Below are 25,188 nucleotides of genomic sequence, written 5' to 3' on the forward strand. Positions count from 1 at the left end.
AATGGTCCAGATGACAGGACGTGCTGCGGACTGACCCCACCTCTCGCACTGGCTGCAGCAAGAGCACCGCGGGGGCGGGGGCTGGGTCCGGTCTTGCCCATCATCCTCAGCCGCTGGCCTGTTCCTCTGCCCTCTCCTGGCCCTGTGCATCCCCTAACACGTTACAGTGATGAGTGTGCCCATTGTTTCCCACTAAGCAGGGGCTCGGCGCAGCCAGGAGCCCAGCACCTAGAGCAGGCCGCTCCTTCTCCACACCTGAGCAGATGGGGGGACAGGCACAGGCTTTGGTGCTGACTCGGGCCCTGGTCCGTGCCAGGCATGCAGATCAGGCCAGGCTGAGCCCTCCCCACGGTACTTGGGTGAGTGGGCAAGGGGGGGTAGTTCTCTTCCTTCCTGTTTCCCAAACCAGAAAACTGCGGCCCAGACAGGGGAAGTCACTGCCCAGGGCTGCCCAGCAACCACAAGGTGCCTGCCCTGACCCACAGAGAAGGCCTCGCTCCAGACGCAGGACCCTGGACGCTTGTGGGACAAGAACAAGGGCAGAGACAACTCTACTGCTTACGACCAGAACCAAGATCAGAAAGGCTGCCTTGGTTAGGAAGGACCCAGGAGCAATGTTAATAAACAGCTCTCCCAGGGCTTCCCACTTGGATGAAGTTTCCCACTGTGACCTACCAAGGCCCTGCCCAGATGGACTCCGCCAACCTCAGGACCTCATCCCTTCTTCACTGCAACTACGCTGGCCTCCTATTTATTTAGTCTTGGATGCCTCAACCTTGTTCCAGCCTCAGGGCCTTTGCACCTACTATTCCCTCTGCACAGAGCTGCATGGTTCGCCCTTTCCTGATATTTGAGTCTCTGTGCAAATAAAACCTTACTAGAGAGGTCCTTCTTGATCCCTGACAACATCTGCACTCCTGCTTTTACTTCCCCGTGGCATTTACTACCATCTGACATGATGCACATGCAGACCTTTGGTCCCCTCCTCCCTCCCGGGCCCCCAACAGGGGCTCCCTGAGAGCAAAGGCCTTCGTCTCATCCTTGCTGTGTCCTTGGCATCTAGAGCAGCAGGCACTCAGCAAATATTCATGGAACAAATGAATGATGCCATTGCCAAGTGATGGGTCTAGACCCCGAGGAGGAACAGGCAGAGGGTGGCCAGGAGTCCCCAGTGCCTGTCCCGCACAGCCTGCAAATCTGACCTTCGTGCCCGAGCAGGAACTGGTCTGAGTCTTTAGAGACCAAACCTGGCTATTTGTTAATAAGCTGGCATATGTTCCAAATGCCACAAAAGGTGCCCCACTGTGATCCTATCCCTGGGCCCACCCCACCACGGGGAGGCCCACCCTGGCCACACGACCTCGGCTGGAGATGTGAGGAAGCGGCAGCCCATTTTGGCTACAGGCAAGAAGCAAGTCACACAGTGAGAGATGCCACCAGAAATTCACTGGTCCCCATAACGGGTAGTATCCCATAGTGTGACACAGATCCAGGGGCCACCCTGGCCTTGGGAAGCAGCTGGCATTGGCAGTCTGGGGCACGAGCAGCAGCCCTGCTCTCTCCATGTCCCAGCCAGATGCAGTGCCATCTCCCCACCACTGGGCCTTTGCACAGACCGTGCCAGAGCAAGGACTCGGCAGGCAGGTGGTGGTTAGGAGCAGGCTCCCCAGGCTAAGTTACCAGCCCCACCACTCCTAAGCTGTGTGGCCCTGAGCAAGTGAGTCAACAACTGAGGGTGACGATAGTCCCTATCTCCCAGGACTGTCTGGATGATCGAATGAGATGGCAGATGAAAAGCATTTAGGACCCCGCCTGCCACCAAGTGGGTCCTCGCTACAGGTTACCCCGCTGGCATTACCACTGCCAATGCTGCTGCTGCTGAATGCACAGGGGAAGGAAAGAGTAAACGAAAGGGATGCGGGGCATAGTCCTCTCCTGGCCAGAGCAGGGGTGCCAGCCTTACTGTCTCACCGCCTTACTTTCTCCAGGGCCCGGATCTGGGAGCAGAACGGGCTGCACTGTCTGAGGACAGGTCTGCTTCTCCCGCTGCACTGGGAGCCTCCCGAGAGGGCGGTACCGGGGGCCCTCTCAGCCACCCTATGTCTCCAGCCCTGCCCAACCCGGAAGGGGCATAGTTCAGAGAGTGGGGCTGAATGAAGAGAAGGTATTTCCTGGGCCCAGCCAAGGGCTTCGAGCCTCCAGGGAGGCCAGGCGGCTCCTGGGGCAGGCCCACACTCAGGTGCCCCCTCCCACCAGGCCAGGCCCCACAAGGCCCAGACAAAAGGATACTGTTGGCTTCCTTCGCGCCCCTAGAGGTACCAGGGTGGGGATGGATGCCACAACAAACCTGAGAGTGTGGGCGAGCCCCCAGGGACCAGGAAAATCAGATTAGACTTCATTCATTCTTCCCCCGAGGCAGGACAGGAAGGAGGGAGGGGGGAACAGGCAGGAAAGAGGCTCCAGAGCCCTCCCAGGACACCCCACCCCTCCCTCCAGCCCTGCCCCACCATGCAACTCCCTGCTACACACACACACACAGCACATGCACACATGAGCCCTAGACACTGAAACATATGAAGCTGCCCCACGGCACCCGGTAACAGCAGCCACACAGGAGCCTTGGCAAGGAAAGGACATCCACCCTGAGCCTTAGTTCCTGCCTTTGGGATACAGGCCCCAGCAGAGCATGCCTGAGCTTTGTGGCATCGTGGGAGAATGTGGGGGAAGCAGTCATCAGGAGGGGCCTGGCTCGGAGGAACTCAGGATGGAAAGGCCAGAACAATGGCACAGTCCACAGCTGGGTCCCCGAAGAAGCCGTGTGGACGCCTCCCCCGCCCCTAGAGGTACAGGGACTCCCGAAAGAGACCCATAACACACACTGACAATATACATAGTACAGACCACCCATCGCCTCGAAACACAGGCACAATCCCAGATGCTCCCTAGCTGCCAGACTTACCTAGAAGGGACGCCCCACACACCCAGGTACACTCCCCAAGACACAGAGTTAGACCACAAGGGCCACACAACCCTAGATCCACACACAGTTAGGAAATGAGACCCCGCCACAGACACAGGCACACACCACAGTCAGCTCCAGGCTCATCCAGGGTGGCTGGTGAGGCACAGCCCTCAGAACCACCCCCTGGCAAACCAGATCCCAGGAATGAGCTCCCATGGAGGCGGAGGCGCTCAGGGACCTGTGCAGAGACACGTGGCTAGCCCCAGCAGGGAGACACCTGCCTCTAAGCACACGGAAACACGGCGACCTCACTTCTGGCCCCAAGAAAGGTGTGGTCCCTCGAGCACGTGCTTCCACTGGCTTGGGCGGCTTGCTGTCCAGGCGGGAGGGCTGCCCTCCCACGCCCCGTGCAGTCCTCCTCCTTTCTCCCCACCTGCCTGAGGCCAGGCTCGGCTCACCTGCACCATCCTCCTTCCTTGTCCTGGGCCACCCTCCGTGGGATAGGGCAGCAGACTGACAGGCTTCCAGCTGGCAGAGCAGAGGATGGGGATCGAGGGGCTCCCCGGGGCCCTCGATGCAGGCGCCACCGAGGAGAGCTGGCTGGCTCTGCACCCCGGCCTCCCTGGCAGTGGGTGGTGCTGAGGCCCTGCCCTGGCAGGAGTTGTGTTCGGCTGTGGCTCCAGTCCATGGAGGGCGGAGGGCGGAGGTTGGGAGGGAGGAAAAGAGGGAAGGAGGGGCCGAGCCTGGAAAGCCTGGGCCACAGGGCCACAACTGCCCTGGCAGAGGGAAGGGCCGGGCAGGGACCCAGGAGCAGGGGGACCCAAGCCCCAGCCCCTGCTTCAGCAGGGTCATCCCCTCACTAGCACACCCCCGTGCCAGGCTTGGCACCAGGAGCCAGCGAAGCAGTGGCTCCTCAGCATGGGGCTGAGGACCTGAAAGTGGCTGGCAGGTTTGAAATGACAGCCTGGGCTGGGGGGCTGGAAAGAGGGACAGGGATGGGTGGTGGGGCTCTCTGATGTGGAAGGGTGGCTGGACATTCCGGGTTTGCTATATCTACCCCCCACCCCGTGATTCCAGCAAGAATTCTGGCTCTCAGGCTTATTTCACAATGGAGGAAACTGAGGCCCAGAGAGGTTGAGAGGCTTGCCCAAGGCACCCAGTGAGGGGGGAGGGGCAGGCGGGCACCAGGCTTCCCAGGAAGGCATCTGTGCTCTTGACCAGCTGCTCAGAGCATGAAGGTAGCTTGCTCAGAACCTCCATTCCAGACAGAGGAAAAAGATGCTCAGACAGGGGGAAACCAGAAGGGGTGTGTGCACCCCGCCCCACCTCTGCCTCATACCTCTCTCCCCCTCCAGATCTTACTTCCCCAGCAAAGCCTTCACTAGCCCAGGTCAGAGCTCCCAGTGTGACATGTCAGGGGACTTGGGGGGCCGGGGGTGGGGTGGGGCTGCCTGGGTTAACACTATGCACCCTTCGGGCCCTGCCCCAGGCACCCTCTCCTCCAGGAAGCCCTCCCTGACACCAGGCTGGGTCTGGTTACCTCCTGTAGACTCCATCCCAGGGCTGACCCCTCCAGGCCACCCCATCTCTGACATGTCTGTCTCCCCAATTCGTTCACACATTTCCTGAGCTCCCAGCACCTACCAGGCAGGCCTGTTGGAAGTCCTGACAATTCAGCAGTTAACCAACTTGACAAAACTCCCAGCTCCGAGGGGCTGATATTTGAGTAGGACTGCTCCCCAACGGGCTGGGGGCGGGGGTGTCCTGTGAGTGGCAGGGACTAGGTTCTTGCAGGTGACCTAGGACAGGTGCCCAGTCGACAGTGAGCCCGTGAGAACAGTGAGCTAGTGGCCCAGGCAGGCAGGTGGACAGAGACGCCTGTGTCCTTCCCACTCCCCCGCTCTGGCACCTCTACCGAGACTACTCCCACTGTAGCCAGCTCCCTGAGGACTTTATCACTGGGACCTGGAGGACCGCACCAGCTCCAAGGTCCAGGTCCTGGAAATCCCATCTCCCCTCCTCCTGTCTACCACCTGCCCACCAAGCCGGGGGCTCCCAGTCCGGCCTAGACTGGGCCTGGGGGACCCCAGAAGTCCTAGATCCCAGGCCACTCCCTCCTCTCTGGGGTGGAGCACCTGTCAGGCAGCCACCCAGAGAGAAGCCAAGTGGGTGGGCCCCCAGACCTTCCCAAACCGGACAGGCAGGTTTGGGCTCCCACTGGGGAGGCAGTCAGGATTGGGCAGTTTTGGTCAGCCCGGGGGAAACCAGGTCCCAAGGGGAGGGGTTGGGGAGGAAAGGGAATGGAGGGAGGGAGCACCCTTCCCCCAGAAGTCGCAGTGGAAACAAGGGGTGCTCCTGGGGACAGGTCTCAGGAGCAGAGAGAGGATCCTCCAGGATCATCTCACACCGGGAACAGACTGTTATAAAACTTTGTAAACTACCCCCAAATGGAAACTAAACCAATAAACCCATGCAAAGTTCATCACTCGGATTCTCAACTATTGACACTCGGCCACATCTGGGCTTCAATTCTCCCCTTCCTTTTCTGTCTGTCTCTTGATGATCTGAACACATGGTTCCAAAGCCAATGGCACCACAGGGTAAACAGTGACAGGCCAGCACCCTCCTGGCAGCCCCAGCTCAGCCCTGGAGGCAACCTCTGCTAGAGTTTCCTTTTTTCCTTTCTGAGAGAGCTGACACAGGCATGTGCGTGGGCGCGTATGCACACACATGCTTGCACACCTTTTGTAAAAAAACATAAATGGCAGCACAGCACACACACTATTCTGACCCTGCTTTTCCCCAAAACATTCCTTGGCTCCCCCGCACTCTTGGCGCCAGAGGAGCCTGGCAGCAAACGGTCCAGGGGAAGACACACTCCGGGGACCTAGCAAATGCTCTTCCTAGAAAGTGCTCTCCTGGGTATGTACCCGAGCAGAGTAGCAAAACCCAGCCTGCTGGCCTCAGGGACACGCGTGGGGAAGTGTGCGCAGCACAGTCTGAGCCAGCTAGGGAGACTGCAAACAACCCAAGTGCTGGTCCGTGGGAGACGGATGATGACCTGGGATCTCCTGGCTCCACGGGACAGTACTCGACAGTGAGAATAAATGACCCACAGCTACATGTGAGTGACCGCCAAAAATGACGAAGCACTATCTTATGACTTTGTTTAGGAAAAGCTCAAAGCTAGACAAGATGAAACGTGCTGTTTAGGGCTGCGCCCGGGGGGCAGAAGCCAAAGAGAAGGCACAAGGCAGTGAGGGCCTGAGAGGGGCTCCTGTGGGGGCCGGCACCACCTGCTTCTTCATCTGGGGGGGCGGCTATGTGGGTTTTCTCTTTCTAGTAACTGGTTATGCTACACATTCACGCCTTATGCACTTTTCGGGGTGTGTGCTAACAATGTAAAATTGTGATGTTAAAGGCAAAGAAAAAAATATCTGCGTCTTAGTGATTTTCCAAGCCTAGATCTCTGCAAAGCGCTGCCGTGCTGCTTCAGCAGAGGCGTGGAAGGGTGGCTATGCCTGGAGCCAGTCCCCACGGGGCCAGATAGGTGCTTGCCAGCCTCTTGCTCTTACAAATGGTGCGCCAGTGATACCCGTGTGCAGATGTCACTTCACAGGTGTGCCAGCACGGCTGTGGGCCACATGCCCAGAAGTGGGCTTGCGGGGCCAGGATCATGACTGCCAAGCTGCCCACTCCCCCCGCCCCATCTCCCCATCCCCCCAGTCCCCACAGCCTCCGGGCCCAGGCTGTTGTCAAGCTCCTGGCCAGTCAGACAGGTGGAGCCTGGCTCCTCTGAGCCTTCTTTTCATTTGCATTTTCTTAGGATGCACATCCTTTCATCGTTATAAAAGCCATCAGAATTCCTTGCCTGCTAAGTGTGGCCAGAAAGCCTTTGCTTATTTTCCCACGGGGGCCAGGGAGACCTTTGTAAAATCCAATTTACGCCCCTCTCCTGCTGCAACCCTATCAGGGCCCACAGAGCTAAAGCTACCTCCTCCCCAGGGACCCCCAGGCTCTTCCCGCCTCTCTGGGCTCATTTCCTCACCTTCCCTGCCACCGGTCATGGGTATCAAGGGCACACAACCTCTTCCTCCTCCCTCAGAGATCCTGTCAACAGAAATCCAATGCACGTCCACCATGTGCCACCAGAGCTGAGGCTGGGGTGTAGCACGGTCCCTGCCTCGTGGGGCCTCTAGTCACGATCGCACAAATGAAATGTGAAATTCCGGCAGAGAAGGGCTGGCTTCAGGGATGAGAGTGTGGTGGAGCCGGGCCAGGGAGGGGCAGGAGCCAGGCCGGGGCGAGCCAGGGGAGCCGAGGTGTTAGGGACAGGCCTGCACTTGGGAGCTAGAACGCTGGCTGCCCTGTCTGCAGAAGACAAGATCGAGGTGGCTTGAGTGGGTGTGGGGACAAGTGACAAGATGCAGCACTGCTCCCGGCAGCTGATGAAGGCAGCCAGGAGGGCGGGCCACTGAGAGAGGGGGACAGACTGCAGCTATGTCTGCCAAGAAAAAGTAACACTTGTTGGTGAGTCAGATATGGGGGCTGAGGACAAGGCAGGTGCCGGGGTGACCCTGAAACTGGGTAAACCACAGTGCCACCTTCCACAAGGGGGAGCCTGAGAGGATCTCCCAAAATGACAGGCCCCAGACCCTAGAATAGCTCTGTTCGGGAACAGAAGAAAGTGGAGGCGTCACTCCCCCCTGCCATGTGAAGTCCCACCTACACAGCTACAGCAATCAGACAGTGTGGATAAACACGCGGGTCAGTGAGCAGAAGAGAGAGCCCACGGACAGACCCCCACAAATATACACACTGGGTTTTAAAACACCGATTTTTCTTCTTTGCGGTGAAATATACACAATATTTATCATTTCGACCATTTGTAAAGCACATAATTCAGTGGCACTAAATATAGTTTTGCAGTGTCGTGAACATCGCTGTCTACACCCAGGACTTCTTCATCATCCCCAACAAAAACCCTGCAGCTACTGAATGACGGCTCCCCATTCCCTCCTGCCTCCCAGCCCCCAGTAACCCCTATTCTCCTGTCTCTGAGTTTATATACCTATTCCAGGTATCTCACATAAGTGGGAGCTTACAATGTTTCTCCTCTGTCTGGCTTATTTGACTAAGTGTAACGTTTTCAAGGTCCATCCACTTGTAGCGTTTTTCAAAAGCTCATTCATTTTTATAGCTGAATAATGCCCTGCTGTCTGTATCTAACACATCTTGTATATCCACTCACCTGTTGATAGACAGTTGGGCTCCTTCCACCTTTTAGCTAGCGTGAATGATGCCATCACCACCGCGGAGGTACAAGTATCTCCCCAAGTCTCTGCCTTCAATTCTTTTGGATATTTACCTAGGAGGAGGACTGCTAGGTGATTCGGCAGTTCTATATATAACCATTTGAACAACACCACACTGCTTTCCACAGCGGCTGCACCATGCTACGTTTCCACCCCTGATGCATGAGGACTCCATCGATACCTGTGATTTTCCCTTGTTTTGGAAACAGCCATCTTCATAGGTGCAAAGTGGTATCTCATGGTGGTACCTTATTTTCTGGTGAAAAAGTATAAGCAACTGGATGGAAAAAAGAGCATTTTCCACAAACAGGTGCTGGAACTGCTGGATAGCCACATGCCCCAAAACTGGACTTTGATCTTAAACCGCATGCTTTGCACCAACGTGAACTTAATATTGGATCACAGACTCATATGTAAAACTAAAAAACCTTCAGATGCCAATTAGTCAAACCAACCCTCAGGATCTAAGGCCTCGCACAGAGTTGTTAGACTTGATACCAAAAGAGCCATAAAAGGAAAAATTAATAAAGTACATCTCATCAAAATTAAAAACTTTTGCTCTGCAAAAGCCCACGAGAGGAGGAAGAAAAACAAAACAGCTATTGATTAGGAGACAATATTTGCAAACCTATCTGACAAAGGACTAGTATCGAGGAGAGAGAAGGAATCTTCAAAATTCAACAATAACCCCCCCCAAAAAAAACAGGTAGAAAATGAGCAGAAGGCATGAGGAGACATTTCACCAGAGATGATGCACAGATGTCTGAGAGACAGGCAAATTAAAGCCACAATGAGTTATCATTACCTGCCTAGTCGAACAGCTTAAAATTAAAAAAAAAAAAAAAAAGCAACACTAAATGCTGGTGAAGATGCAGAGAAACTGGTTCATTCGCACGCTGCTTGGGGGAATGTAAAATGGTACAGCTGAAACGGTTTGGCAATTTCTTTACACATGCAGCTGCCCATACTGCCCAGCAATGCACTTCTGGGTATTCATCTCAGAGAAATAAGTTATGTTCACACAAAAACCTGTACCTGTTTATGGCAACTTTATTCGTCATAGCCCCCCACGTGGAAACAGCCCAGGTGTCCCTCAACTGGTGAACGGTTAAACTGTGGTACGTCCAAACCATGGAATACTACTCAGCAAGAAAAAGGAATGAGCTATTGATATGGGGAACAGCCTGGATGACTCTCTAGAGAAGGCAGCTGAGTGAAAAAGAGCCAACCACAACATTACCTACGGTATGATTCCATTTACATAAGATTCTTTCTGAAGTGTTCAACTTTTTTGCTTTTATATTTTATTTTTAAAAAGATTTTATTTATTTATTCATGAGATACACAGAGAGAGGGAGAGAAAGGCAGAGACACAGGCAGAGGGAGAAGCAGGCTCCATGTAGGGAGCCCAATGTGGGACTCGATCCTGGGACTCCAGGATCACGCCCTGGGCCAAAGGCAGGCACCAAACCACTGAGCCACCCAGGGATCCCCTGCTTTTATATTTTAAATTCTCCTTGTTGTTACAGTTCTTTACATTATGGTTGTGAAAACTGTTCCATAATACATTACATTCTTCAAATGCAGGGTTATAAAAATGGGGAATGGATAGACGAGTGGTTGCTGGGGGTTGGGGACGTGCCAGGGAGGGGATATGGCTATAAAAAGGCATCAGGAAGGATCCTTGTGATGGAATGTTCTGTATCTTGACTGTATCAATGTCGCTATCCTAGTTGTGGTCTCCTACCAACCAGAGTTTTGCAAGATGTTACCGCTGGGGGAGCAGGGGCTTTCTCTGTTATTTCTTACAACTGCCAGTGAATCTACAATTTTCTTGAAATACAAAGTTTAATTTAAAATATTAATAAATGATGAAAAATGCCAGACCCTTTCCCACCTTTGAGCCTCTGAACATGCTATTTGTTTTCCCTGAACACCCTTCCGCACGCTAACTCTTGCTCTCTTTCAGCCCTCAGCTCAGCTGTCTCCTTTTCCAGGAAAGCTTCCCTGATTTCCTAGGCTTCCTCCACCACAGCCGTGTCTGTGCTCCCCCTCGAAGTCGCTCTGGACTGTCACCGATTGGTACTGTGTCTATCTCCATCACTAGACCACAAGTTCCATGAGGGAACACCATGGGCTGACCATTCACCAGTCCTTCCTGGGCCTCGGCCAGCACAGAGAAGAGGAACACAGTGAGCACCTAAAAAATGAATGAGTGAATGGCAACAGTGACAGTAATACCGACAGCTAGCGCTCATTACTTGGTTTCTATGGGCCACTCTCTTTTTGAGCGCTTTACGTGGATGAAATAACCAATACAATCCCATTTTACACACAAGCAAACTGAGGCTGACAGAGGCCCAAGGTCCCCCAGCTAGTAGGTGACAGAGCCTGGGGAGCAGACTCGGGCCTCCGCATCCACAGCCTTTGCTAGTACCGTTCACCCCAGAGGACTCTCTGGAAAAGGCTGGATGAGCCTGGCTAACAGGGGAAGCAAAGGGGTACAGGGGGCAACCAGAGAAGACATCATCCGGCCCCTGGCCCCCAATCCATTCCCATGTGCAGGGACAGGCAGACCCAGGATGATCTCAGAGGCCCCCTTATCCCTTAGGTGCTCAGGAAAGACCCCGTACACGTCAAGGGCCCATAACTGAACCCCAGTTGGTGCCCGGGGAAGCCAGTAGTACCCTCCATGGACAGAAGATGCCCACTGTCACTGGAGGCAGTGGTCTCAAGCTCCCAGAGTGCCCTCCTGATGCTTTCATCTGGCTACTGGCTGGGGGTGTCTCTGACCCCCGCCGGGGAGCCTTCCTATGGGCACAGGACTGAGTTTATCCACCTGGAGAAACCCCAGGAGCAAAATGTGGAGAGCAATGAGCAGCCAAGCGCTGGCGGTCTGGTACCATTGTACCCGGTTTCAAAAGCTGCAGAGCAACGTGGGAGACGTGGAAGGGACCACAGGGAGGCGTGCACACCTGCAGATGGGCACCGAGAGTGTCTTCTCTCTCTGCTGGGCAGAGTGCCTTGGGGGGGCTGGGCATCAGGTGACTAGGTGACTCTGTCCCCTTGGGGGCAGCTGGTATCTCCACCGATTCACAAAAATAGAGGCAACAATGAAAAGGAAGACAAGGGAGGTTGAATTTCTTTGACAAAGCTGGAAGAGCACGTAGAGCAGGGGGCCTTTGGGGTGCTGGTGATGCCAGTCTTCTTGATCTGGGAGGTGACTGGAGGGCGTATGCTTTTGATTACAATTATTCATTACACTGTACGGGAGTTACGCACTGCTCCACTTGGTCCTATTCCACACTCCCATGCGGTGAACAGCAGGGGCAGCAGCTCTGGCAGCTGGGAGCTTCGTCTCTACGCACACGGACCTTTTCTCTCTCTCAATCTCTCTCAAGCCCTATTTCTACACAGACACAAACATGCGCACATGCACACCCCAAAGTTGTAAACTGCTACCGTAATCAGAACAGCGGTCCTCCTTGGCCCCGTGCAGCTCTTGGCCTGTTTCCTGCAAGGGAAACAGAGGCCTGCGAGCAGCCAGCCCTGGAGCCCCCAGAGGCGGCCACAACACCGGGTCTCTCCACATCCCGGGCACTCTCGTGTCCTGCGGGGATCCCACTCTTCAGTGAGCCTTTCTGGCCTTGGGAACACACCCATCCGCAGTGTCCCTGCCCTGACCTGCCCTGGGGCACCAGCAGCCAGTCCTACAGAGTGAAAGGAGTACTTAAGATTGAAGGTTTAAAGTGTCCCCATGGCAGGGGCAGCTCCTGGCTGGCTCATCTGTGCCGGCTGCTGGACACACAAGACGGCGGCAAGGCCAGCACGAAGTGGCACGTTCAGGCACCCTGCTAGTGCAAAACAAGGCAGTGAGCAGGGTGCTGTCAACACGCCCACGTCTCAGAGGAGGAAAGTAAGGTTCAGAGAAGGGAGGTGCTGGTCCCAGGTCACACAGTGTGCGTCAGAGCCAGGAGTCCAAGGTAGATCTGACCCAGGCCCAAGTCTACGCACTTAACCATGTTCAGCCTCTCATTCGTTCATGCGCCCAATACCTGCATTATGCACGCAGTGTGTGCCCAGCACAGTTTTAGGTACTGGGGACACAGCAGTAAATAAATGTCCCCTCCTTCCCAGAGCTGACATTCCAGGGGGGCAGAGAAGACAATGAGAGGGAGAGGGCAAGGAGAGCAGTCGGGAAGGTCTGCGGGGAGGTGTGTGAGTGTGTGTGTGAGTGTGTGTGTGTGTGTGTGTGTGGCATCCGAGCTAGAACACAGGGCAGTGAGGTGGCCACGTAGCAACCCAGGGAAGAGCATTCAGAGCAGAGGGAATGGCCACCACAGACACCCAAGGACCGAAGCTGGCCTGACACATGCCACAGTGTGCAAGGAGGCCAGCGTGGCCGGGAGGGCGGGAGGGCAGGAGGGAAAAGTGGTGGAGCTGAGGGCCAAGAGGCCCACGCTAAATGCAGAGGGACAGCGGCTCGCAGAGCATGCGCCAGGCGTCACGCCCTTTTCTGAACGGTCTCCGTCTGCCTGAGTCCTGACCACAGCCCCCGAGGGAGGTGTATCCCCATCGTGTTCCAGAGGAGGAGCGGGTGGAGGACGGGAAAGCTCCCCGGGATGGGCCCGCTGGCCAAGGGCCGAGCCAGGGCAGGAGGGCAGCTCTGTGCCTAAAGATAACCACGGGGCCAGCCAAGGGTGACAGAGTCAAGGGTGGGGCTGGAGGCCAGGGATGGCCCTCGGCTGGGGGCCTAGGATCCGAGCAAAGCAGGAGCCCAAAGCCGAACATTCTGATGACAGGCAGTTGGTGGGAGCCGGAAGCTAATGCACGGCTCCTAAAAAAAGAGAAATTTTTTATTTCATCTACTCATTTTTTAAAATTTAATGGAATTTATTTTATTTTATCTTGATTTACATTTTATTTATCTTTTTTCAGTAATCTCCACACCCGACATGGGGCTTGAACTCACAACCCCAAGATCCAGAGTCAGCACGCTCCGCCGACTGAGCCAGCCAGGAACCCCCTAAATTTATTTTAAAAGTGACCCAGAAAAAAAAAAAGTGACCCAGACACTAATGTTGACCTGATGTTTATATGTATAGCACCAGCTGCGAAAGAAACAGAACCTGAATATAATCAAGCCCCCAGACCTAAGTCCCAATTGACAGGAAACAAAGGGGACAGAGGAACATGTCAAATGACACCAGGATTCGGCTGGATCCAGACTGGAAAAATTCTCGGGGACAAAGGACTAAGGTCTTTGGCAGATACACAACGCAAATAGCAAGCACACAAAAGCGCCGATGTGAGAAATCCTACAAACTACAGAAGGCTCAAGGGACCTGTCAATCACAAGCAAAGCACAGACCTTGTCTAGATTCCAAATCAAACAAACAAATTGAAAAAGGATGATAAGACAATTGGGGAAATGTGAAGATCTTAAGGAATCACTAGCTCTTTTTTTTCTGTGACAACAGTATTGTGGGGTTTGTTTTTTAAGGCTCTTTAATCTCTTACAGGAGAAAAATCTGAAAAATGTATGGTTAAAGCATATGATATATGGGAATTGCTTTGAAAAAATCAGGGAGGTGGGGCCTGGGTTATAGATGAAAAAGCCTGGTCTTCACTGGTAATTGTGGGACACCGGGGACAGTGACGGGAATAGGGACAGGGACGTGGGGAAGGCACGAGGCCATTCTTCCAAGCATGAGTGAACACTTCCATTATATGAAGGTTTTAAACATTTTGCAAAAGGAAATGTGACCTAATGATAACAGCGAAGAATTATGGATAGCTCACCAGGTGAATCTTTGTTACTAAATCCAAACACATGGCCTGCCTCTAATAACGGTTAACAGTGACCACAGCCAAAGGGGCCATAATGACATAACGATGGCAGCGCTGTGCTGGGCGTCACACACGCCACTGACTCACTCGCTTCTCCCAGCTCCCCAGGGAGGCAGCAGGAATCTGTCTCCTCCTGCTCCAGATGTGGGAACCAACGCAGAGAGATCTGGGGCTCCGGGCCTGGCCCGAGGTGACAAAGGAAGAAAGCCAGAGCCGGAGGGCCCAATGGGGAGCCCTTGCCCCGAGTGGGTGCGGGAGAGGTGGCTGGTGAGCCCCGGTGAGTGGGGACACACAAGAGCCCTGGACTCATTCCCCCTCATTCCCATTGAAAAGTAAACGCTCCTGCGCTGTAATATGCACATCTTCGCATGAGCCTTTGCTGAAATCAAACCTTTGGTCACCCCACAGGAGCCTGAAAATGGTAACTGGCCACAGATGACGTCAGCAGACTTCTGGGCCCACAGAAGGATCCTGGGCCACAGGATCTGTCACGTCAGGGTCCGCCTGCCTGGACAGTCCCTCCTCGAGGTTGCAAAGCTGGCCCCAGTACCCGTGAGTGTCAGGGGAACACGTGCCCCCCCACCCCCACTCCAGGTGCCCACAGAAGTGAGGGAGGCTGGCAAGGTGACATCGGCCTCCTTCCCATCCTGCCCTGGGCCTGTGGGAAACCACCTCCCTCTATGGCTTTGGCAGGGTCCTGGTTAACGGGGGAAGCCAGGGAAGCTTCAACCCAGGAGAAGGGAAGCAGAAATTGCGGGCAGGAAAAGGGAGAGACACAAAAGGCAGAGACATGGAGAGAAAGAGGATTGGAGGGAGACAGAGAAGGCCGCCCACCAGGAACCTGGAGGACCCAGGCCCAGAAGACAGGACGGCGCAGAGGCTGCACCTCCCGCAAGGAAGCCCCTGGGCCTCAGCTGCCTCGGCCAAAATGCGGGAAAACAGTCCTATTTTCTGACAACATACTTGTGGGGGTGACGTGGCTCAATCATGCCATGTCAGAGGCCTAGAAAAGTGCCCCAAATGTTGCAAAAGTGAACACATTTGCTATCACTTCTGGAGGCCAGTGGCTCTCATCCTAGCAAGTCACACAGGCAGCTTAAAAACAACACCCCCTCCCCCAATTGATGCTCAGGCCCCACAGCCAGAGACTGGGATTCAAATGGTCTAGGCTTGGGCCCCTGTGTGGTTGCCCCCTCCACCATACAGGGGAGCGGCTGAGGCCCCCTGCCCCCTGCCTGCCCGCCCTCCCCCACCTTGGGCCACAGGGAGTCTGGGGCCTGCTGAGGAATGCAAGGAATGAAGTCAGGCCTGGCACAGCCATCTCCATGTCCCCTCCCCTTCCACAAACTCCCAGGAGCCCATATCGTGTGTCTGGTCCAGGCAAAAGCCTCCCTTGGGGAGGCAGCAGCTAGCTCTAGGTCCTCCGCCCTGCATCCCTACTCCCAGCCTTCTCCTCCTGGGTCCCCTCCAGCTCACATGCTGGACCACAAGGCCCGGGCCAGGGGTCCCCTTCACGAAGCACTTATCAGTGGTGGGGTGAGTGGCCCTGACAGCCAACAAGGAGCCCACAGAGCTTATCACCTGCTCTGGTGTGTGTGTGTGTGTGTGTGTGTGTGTGTGTGTGTGTGTGTGTGAGACCTGAGACCGCTTCCCAGAGGAGGTGACCTTTAGGTCAAGGCACAAAGAATACATGACAGAAGAGCACTTACCAGAGGTCAGCAAGGCTAAAGTGCAAGCAGAAGGGGGCAGGGCCTGGTCCACCAGGGGAGGGCCCTCTCCCCAGCCAGTGGGGGACATGGAAGGAATTTAAGCAGAGAAGGGCCCCCCTGCACTGACCTCAGCCACACCTGCTGCCCCACTGCAGAGTGCCGGGGGGATCCCTAGGTCCTGCCACCCCCGCGGGGTAGGGTTGGGCCCTAGCTCCTTCCTGCCATGCTGTGAGGAGACCCCACCAGAGTTGCTTCCCGCAGCCCTGAGCCTGTTCCCCGATAATTAAACCGTAAGCTGATTAGTCAAGGAAAACCTTTAATTAGCCCTTGAAATCATTCAGGGAAATTACAACCTCCTCTCCGGGCACCCTGCCCACCCTCTGCCAGGGACCAGGAGTGATGCCAGGAAGGAAGCAGGGTTAGGGGTGGTGTGTGTGAGGTGGGCTCCTGCCCCTAAAGTGAGCCTCACCCAGCAAAGACCAAACCTAGGGTGCAAGATGCCTCTCAGGGGAAGAAGCCCAGACTCCCCAGGCCACACCACAAAGTGCCTCAGCATAGATCTAACAAGGAGTGGGCAAGGACTATGCTGGAAAAGTGTGGCGCTCTCCTGAGAGACCTTAGAGAAAACAAATAAATGGAGAGACAGACCACGTTCATGCACTGGGAGACCCAATGTCAGGTCTGTGTGTGTGACGAGATGCTTGTCTAATATTTAAGTAGAATTCAGAAAGCCTAGGATGGCCGAGACACTCTTGAGAAGAACAAGTAGGAGTGCTTGCTCTCCCTGTGATCAAAACTTCTGATCAACTAGAGAGATACGGCCAGGGTGGCAGTGATGCAGGAATAGGCCAAAAGGTCATGAGAAAAGGACAGGGCATCCAGCAACACACCCACTTATACAGACACATGACTTAGGGTAACGGTGGCCGTGGGGAAAAGTCAGTCTGTTCCTAATAAACGATACTTGGGTGATTGGGGATCCAGGTGAAAAATAGGAAACTGGATGCCTACCTCACACCACACACACACACACACACACACACACACACACACACACACAATATTCCAGAGCAAAGAAAGGTGAGAAGCAGAACTATAAAGTGATGCATTTGACTAGATTAAAATTAAGCGCTTCCGTTCACCAAAAGACACCACAATGGAAGTGCAAAGATGAGCAGCAGGCGGGAAGCGTTATAGCACCTTAGAAACAAAGGCTCTCATCCAGAACCTAGGATTTAACTCAAAGAAGTAACAAATAAGACTGCAGACAGCCCAACGGGAAGTAGGCAAGTGACTTAAATGAGCTCTTCCCAAGGGAGGAGCCCCGGCTGTTCCAGGAACAGGTGAAAAGCCGCTCTGGGGAGATGCAAATCCGCACCCAGAGGAGATACCACCAGTCCTGGTATCTCAGCACCAGCTTGCAGGATGGGCTGGCATCACCCCCGGTGCCACCCTTACCCTCCCCACCTGTGACATGGGATCCCAGGAAGGCCTGGGCACACGCAGGGAGTGCTACCCTTGGGGCACCGGGCAAACCTTCAATTAGTTTTCCCTACAAGTCAGCCTAAGGAATAAGCACTCCCCGCACCCAAGGTCATTTCAGGCCTTCCCGTGCCTCCGAGCGGGGATGCCCCAGAAGGCTGAGTCCAAGAGACAGACGCCAAATGGGTAGCAACTGGATCTGTTTATCCACCAACCACTGTGTCCCTGGGGAATCACAAAGGGCCAGGCGCTCGAGAGCATATGTAGGAGGAAAAGGCCAACGACCACATTCATATTTATACACCAGGCACTGGCCTAAGTATGTTAGGAGCCGAACTTCAGAGATGCCCTAGAACACGCGAGTGGCCTCGATTCTAGGGAAGAATGGAGAGGTGGAGAGGCCCGAGTGGCTGTCTGCACTCAAATCCAGACCGGAGGCAGAGCCGACAGTGATGTTAGCTGCCCTTCAGCTCCTCAGAGACCCCTGTCCTCTGCCCTGCCGTCCCCTCCCTCAGTCGATTCCTGCTCACCCTTCCAGAGGCATTCGCTCCGCACTCAGGGTAGATTCCCCCACCACGCTCTGCTCTCGGGCAGCACCACTTACAGCTTATCACGGCTCTTTCACTCCCTCCCCCTCCACCAGCAATTATTGAGCAACCATGGCACACACATCACGTATCAAGCTGAGGTTACAGCAAGGGACACAGGAAGGGTCCCCTGCCACAACCCCCCTCCCAACCCAGGAAGCCAAGTTATGAGGGGCAAGGAGGACAAAAAGCAAAAGATGCACAAATCGTAATGTAATGTAAGCAGCGATGATGAGTGCTACAAAGAGAATCAAGCCCGGGAAGGTAGGAGGAGAGAGTGACAGGTTGCAGACAGGCAGCATGAACCAAAGGCCCTGAGGCAGGACCCAGCCTGGAATGTTCCAGGAGCAGCGTGGTAGGAGAGGAGGAGAAGCTGGCAGGAAAACTGGGCCAGGATCTCATGACTGCCCTCTCCCCTCCCCCCACAGGGAGATGAAGCCACAGGAGGGTCCTCAGCAAGGCAGGGACATGATCCGACCCTGACCCTGACCCCCTCTGGCTTCATGTGAGGACAGACGGTGGGAGCAATGGGGAAAGTGGGGGGACGGGGGTGGCTCAAGCGGCGGCTGCCACAGAGGAAGAGTGAAAGGTGCCAGGTTCTGCTCTGCAGGTAGACCAAGTGGCGTTCCTGCCACCGTGGATGTGAAGGAAAAGGATGAGCGGAGTCAGGATGCCACCGGACTCCTGGCCCAGTCGAGAAGATGGATGGGGTGCCCACTAATGAGGCAGGGTCACAGTGTGTGTGTGTGTGTGTGTGTGTGTGTGGCAGGGAGAGATGGGGGCCTGGGAGTCCAGCTTATTTCACCTGCCTGCATGTGGATCTGGGACCAAGGTCTGTCTCCTGCAAGGCGGAGCTCACTGAGGGCCCCTGCTGTGCTCACCTCTGGTTCCCGTGGCCCCAGCAGAGCACTTATTAGGGAATAAGCACTGGCTCCTACTGGTAGGACAGGAAAGAGCGGGCATGGACAGGAACACGGGAATGAAGAAATAACACGACGGACAAGCGCAGGTTACTTCTGCGGCGGGACAGTATATAAAACGTTCCAAGGTCAATGAAGAAGTCTGACACACCCGATGTGTGGTGCGCACTGGTGCGCAACCCTACCCTCCGACCCAAGCCAGGCGCCCTGACTAGCCTCCCCGGAGAGCTGCGTGCACGCATGGCCCAGGCGGCGTGTTCAAGGACATTCACCCCTGCAGGCCCGGAGGCAGAGAGCTCGGCTCTGGTGTGTCCTCACAATAGAATAGCGCACAGCAGCCAGGGTGGACGCTACTGACACGCTCGACCGCGTGGCCGGACCCCACAGACTCGGGATAAAGAAGGCAGCTGCAAACAAGACGGGCCGGGAGGATTCCATTTCTGTGACGTTCAAAAGCGGGCAAGGTGGCATTCTGTAAATTCAGGGATGCACGCCTGGCAGGGACTCTGCAAAAGCAGGGACACGGGGACCCCCAAGGTCAGGGGAGTGATCACTCCTGGGGTCGTGACCAAGAGGGCGACAGCGGGTTCCTAGCGTGCAGCGCTGGGTCTCCCCCTGGGTGTGGCGAGGTGTTTGTTCATCTCGTAATTACATTACGCTGACATCTGCACTTGTTAGGCACATTTCCGGAGGCACATTATGCTTCGCGATTATTAAAGCTTTAAAAGTAGTGGAATCATAAACGTACCTAACTAGGTATACACAACACGGATCTCAGAGCCCAGTAATCGGGGCCAGGCTGCCGTGGAGGAAGGGAGGACCGGGCTGCCGAGGCCCCTGTGGGCAGCAGAGGAGGGGTCCCCTGGGAGAGAGGAGGCGCACTGCCTGGGGGGTCCTCACCTGAGGGAGGTACCCTGAAGAGCCCTGCCTTCCGGCCATGTCCTACTTTCTCCCCATTGCTCACCCTGACCGTGGAGGGGAGGAGGTGGGAGAGCAGGAGAGGAGCGGGAGGAGGGCGGGAAGAGGCCCACGATAGCAGGCGCTTGGCTTCCCTTCCCTTCCCTTCCCTTCCCTTCCCCTGGTGTGGGAGTGGCTGAAACCAGCCCGGGGAAGCCAGCCCGCACCCACCAAGCAGCACAATGCCGCTTTATCAGGAGTTTCCAGGGCTGGGCCTGGCACCTAGGGGTGGAAGCGGGGAGGGTCTGGGAGGGAACGAGCTATCTGGGGACCCTGCCCGGGGCCCCCACCTGTCTGGGTGCTCCCCTCCAAAGCTCTGCTGCAGCCAGCCAGGAAGGAAGACCCAATGAGGGGGGGCAGGGAGGGAAAGCCCTCTAATCCCTCAGGCTTAGCTCCGGGGGTGGCAGAGGGAGTGCAGAGGGAGTGCGGCACAGTGGTTAGGAGCCCACTGGGCAGTGACCCCAGGCAAGCCTCCCAGGTTCTCAATCTCCTCCCCTGTGAAAGGGGAATAATAGCAACGCCTACATGTTGGGGTGCTGGGAGGGTCCAATGAGTTAGCTCACCGGAAGCGCTCAGGATGAGGCCTGTTAACAGTAATGATACAGAGGAAGGCTAGGACTGTTACCACTAGCAGCTAACAGCCTTTGAGCACTCACTATGCATTTTGCCTGATGATTATGCATTTACAGGCTCTAAACCCCCCTTTGAAGACGTACCATTATCCTCTCCATTTTGTAGACTGGGACACCAGAGCACAGAGCAGTTAAGTGACTCGTCGGGGATCACACAGCTAGTAGCAGGACAGCCGGCTCCAAAGCCCGTGCCCTTCACCTCCACTGTTACCACACAAGTTAAGAACTCCAGGTCGGAGCCATGTAGGCCTGGGTTCCAGTCCTGGATCTGCCACTGCTCTGCTGAGGGGTTGCCAGCCTGTGCCTCAGTTTCCCCTTCTCAGGGAAAGTAAAAATACCACATAGAGACAACAGCTCCCGGGAAAGGAAGCCCAAATGGCTTTCAACAAACACAAAGAGGCTCCGCTTTGCTCACATTAAGATCCGAACCACCACGAGGGCCATCTGGCACCTTACCTGACCGGCAAAGGTCAAAGCATCCGCTAAGGCCCCAAGCAGGTGGCCAGCCGGTGCCGGCAGACGCTGGGGCTGGGCTGTAGGCGGGCGCACGCTCTCGGGCGGGCCTGCACATCCCAGGCCCCCGAGCCCTCCCCCAGAGACGCACCCTGGGCTGTGCCCGCACGGGTGTGCAGCCCTGCTCGGGGAGAGCCAGGCCGGCCACCGGAGCCGTTGGCAGGAACACGCGCGCGTCGGGGAGGCTACGCAGTCACGGACAGCACCAGGAGACGCTCCAGGCCCTCGCGCACGCCTGCGGAGCGAAAAGGGCCGGGGTGAGGGCAGAACGCAAACCTGGGAAGTGGGCTCCATCTGGGTAGAGACAAAGGGGGCAGAGCACGTGCAGGGACAAGTATCTTGAGACAGAGGAGCCGCTGCCAACAATGGCTCTCTGGGAAGGGGACTGGCCGCCAGGCTGGGACCGGGATTTCCCTGCCACCGGATACCCGTCTGTGCCGGGTGCGCTTTCTCCACTATTATTTAGGGGACAGGGCAATGCGTGTGCACGGCACAACAACGCGCCTTCTCCAAATGCGAGCGCTGGGGAAGAGAACTGCGGCTAATAACGTGTCCCGGCCAGGCTGCTGGGCAGAGCCAGGGCCGGCGGGCCGCGCCGGGAGCGCCGATCACCAGGAGCGCCGATCACCAGGGGCTGGGAGCAGCCGGCGGGACGGGGCGCGGGGAAACGGAAATTGTTAAAATTGTTGAATTATTAAATTGTTACCACAAGCTTACTGTGTGCCAGGAGACTTGGGAAGCTCTTTACGGTATGATCCACAATCCTCCCAACGGCCCACTTAACAGGTGAGGGATGGGAGGCCCACGGAGGCTCTGGCTCTGTCCCAGAGGCCCCAGCTAGGGGGTCAGGGACATGTGCGAACCGGACCGTGTGGCCTCGGCAGGGAAGTGGCCACTGGCCCCCGGGGGTTGGCGGCAGCACCTGGGGAAAGGCAGGGCAGGGCCCGAGGGCCCCAGGAGACAGGCTGCAGTGAGTGGTGGCTTCGGTTGCATCTGCCATAGCCGGCTCCCCTGGGACCTGGGAAAGCTCCTGGCCCTCCTTGCTCCCCCACCCCCGACACCTTCCTGTGGGCCCAGGCACCTGGCAGAAAACAAGCCCCAGCCCCGGAAGGGTGGCGGGGGCGGGAAGGGTCCCATTTCCCTGGCCGTGACTTGGAAGGAGGCTGCTTCCTGCTGGCAGCATCTGTGGCCGCCTGGCTCGGGTGATGGGATAAACAGCTGCTGGGGACACCCCGACCGGCGTCTGGCCAGGAAGTCTGGTTTACTGTGAGCCAGCAGGACAAGGAGGGGTGAGGCAGTGGATAAGAGTTGAGGGGGCCCCTGAGGGAGGTAGGGACCCAGGGCCCAGAAACAACCCGGGTTTGACAGACCTCCAAGGAGCTTCCATCCAAAGAGGAGCCTGGGTAAGAACCAAATGGACAGGAAGTGGCCTTGTCTCACCCAAACCACTTCCAAATCACTGGAGGGCAGCCACCACAAGCAGTGACTCTAGAGTCTGCAGGCCTGGAGTTCAAGTCTGCCACCTGCCTGCTGGGCAGCCTTCGGCATGCCACGTACCTCTGTGGGTCTCAGTTTTCTCATCTCTGAAGTGGGGATAGTAACATACCTACCTTGTAGGCTGTTGTGGAGATCAAATGGGTGAATCTGGGTAAAGTAGAGGCGCCTGCGTGGTGCAGTCGGCTAGGTGTCCCACTCTCGATTTCGGCTCAGGTCAGGATATCAGGGTTGTGAGACTTGAGCCCTGCATTGGGCTCTGCACTGGGCATGGAGCTTGCTCAAGATTCTCTCTTCCTCTGCCCCTCACCCCTGTGCATGCCTGTGTGCGTGCTCTTGCTCTCTCTTTCTCTCTCTCAAATAAAAATAAGAAAATCTTTAAAAATATATATGGGTAAAGTCCTCACAATCTTGGCAGCATACAGATCCCTCCTCCATCGCTGCCCCCCTCATCCTATCCACCCTCATCTGCTGCTTGGACCATTACAGCAGCCTCCCCGTGGGTCTCCCTGCTGTTGCACCCCACGATCCGCTCCCCGCATGGCAACATGAGTAATCTTTATAAAATGGAAACTAGATGTTGTTTAAAGCCTCCCAGTGACTCCCCATTACACACAAAACGAAATCCACACTCCTTACCTCAGCCTGCCAGCCGCTGGTCTATCTGCCACATCTTCCCCACCTTCCTGACCTCACTGCCTACTCTGCCACATGGGCCTCCTTGATGGTACTTGACCATCCCGAGCTCATTTGCACCTCAGGACCTTTGCACTTCCTGTATCCACTACCCACTCTATTCTTTCCACCTCCTTTCTTAGGCCTGGCTCACTCTTTCTCATTGGTCAGATGTCTCCATCCCCCGGGCTGGGTCAGGAGGCTCTTTTAGAGTCCTGCAGTCCCTGTGCCTCCTGTATCCTAGCCTTGATGCTTCTGCTTGTGCTTCCCTATCCCAGGCCTGACACTCTGGGCTGTCATTGTCTGGGGATGGGTCTGTCTTCCTTTGTATACTAAAATCCATGCATGTAGGGCTAGGGCTGTGTTGGCTGCCAGGGGGACCAGTGCTCACACCCAGAAAGAGTGTAACAAGGCTCTGCCCATCCCTTTCCACACTTTGCCTCCTTCCTCCCTCAAGTCAGTACAGCTTCCTTTCCCACTAGCAGCCCTGAGAGATGCCTCCCAAGGAGAGGCAGTGAAGGGTCAAAGTTGTGGTCACTGTCCTGGAGGTCCTAAAGGGCAAAAGCCTGGATGTGGAGGCTTGGTGGGTGTCAGGCCCCAGCTAAGCCCACCACGTGAACCATCTCCCCAGCTATTCTCAGTCAGCCCGGGGTGCCATAAACCCACCATCTCAGGGCCACAAACTTGCCACAAAGCAGGATGTGGAGTGAAGGGAACCCTTGAGCCCTGTTGGAAAGTGGACTGGTACAATTGGTTAGGAGAACGATTTAGAAGGTCCAGGATTTCCACTGTGAGCCACATGCCCAAGAGAGACTCTGGCCACAAGTATACAAGGAAATGCATTCTAGACTGTTCAATGCAGCATTGTCACTCTCCTAATGGGAAACCACCCAAGTGTCCCCCAAAAGGTGAAAAAGTAACTCCTATGTGGCACAATCATGAAAAGAAACACTTGCAGCAGGAACAAGGAATCCTACAACTATACACATCCTCACGGAGAGAAATGCAAACTCTGATGTGGAGCAGAAAGGGCAGGCTGTTTACCGGGATGCCACTTACATCATCCGTAAAACTGGAGAACAGTGGCGGTCAACCCTGGCTGGCCATGAGGACCACATAACTGACACCCGCCCCACCCCAGACCAAGTGAATCCAAGTCGGAGTCTCCATGGCTGGCCTGGGCCACGACAGTTTTGAAAGCTCTCCAGGTGACTGCAGCGTGCAGCCAGGGTTGAGAGCTGTTGCTCTATCATCTGCGAACACATTCAAGGGTAGGAACGGTAGGAAGACCTGCAGAGAGACGCTAGACACCAAATCCAGTGCAGGGATAATGCAGGCGGGGAGGCCGGGGAGGGAGGGGGACATCCAGGCTGTGAGTTTGGTCCCAGGCCCGACGCTGGAGGCGTGGATGGTCTGTTATGTTGAAAGCTTTACTTTTCCCCTCCCCGATTTAAAATGTATCATGAGGAACAAAACCGGCAAATAAGAAATCACCTGCCTCAGGTCCCATGGCTGGTGACAGGGCAGGGACCTGAATTCGGGTCTCCGATGCCAAAACCCTAGCTGCCCTTATCTGTGCAGCCAAGCCTGGGATGCTGAGCAAGCTGGAACCACGAGGGCATGAGGTTGGGCCAGCCTCGCAGGACTGCCTGGCAGTGTGCCCACCCGGTGACCCTGCTAGAGCTGGAGGGGGTGCAGGGCAGCTGCTTGAGAGAGCCCAGGAGGCAGGTGGGGTGGGGCCCTCCCTCATTTCTGAGGTCCTCCCCAGGTGGTGGCAGCAGCAGGACTAATGTCAACACAGTGCGTAGCAGGTGCCAGGCCCGGGGCCACGCGCTTCACACTCTGTGCCCTCGTGGCCATCCTGTGACGTGGCCGTTATCATTTCCATTTTGCAGAGGAAGAAACTGAGGCCCAGAAAGTTAAGCAGGTTGCCCACGGCCACAAAGCCTGAGTGATGGAGCTGTGTGTGCAGCAGGCATCCTGCTCTAGCAGCTGCTCCCTGAACCAGTCCTCGGTACTTACACTCCAGATACAGGGCAGCTGCTCAGCAGCCCCTGCTCCACTGCCCCCCGACTCCTGGGGACCGGGCACC

At 55.8% G+C, this 25,188-nt stretch overlaps 1 protein-coding gene across 2 annotated transcripts in view; it reads right to left on the bottom strand.

The window, feature by feature from the left end:
* The window catches only part of PAK4 (p21 (RAC1) activated kinase 4), a 42,691-nt gene that overhangs the window by 15,504 nt on the left and 1,999 nt on the right, over window positions 1-25,188 (bottom strand). Inside the window, exon 1 of one of the 2 annotated variants that reach the window (XM_041742710.1) lies at window positions 3,421-3,599. The exons of the other annotated variant lie outside the window; for it this stretch is intronic. The gene's annotated coding sequence lies outside the window, so the exon portion shown is untranslated. Of the gene's footprint in view, window positions 1-3,420; window positions 3,600-25,188 lie in introns of those variants that run through there. 2 annotated transcript variants of the gene reach the window in all.

The sequence above is a fragment of the Vulpes lagopus genome, chromosome 2 (assembly GCF_018345385.1).
Source record: "Vulpes lagopus strain Blue_001 chromosome 2, ASM1834538v1, whole genome shotgun sequence".
NCBI lineage: Eukaryota > Metazoa > Chordata > Mammalia > Carnivora > Canidae > Vulpes > Vulpes lagopus.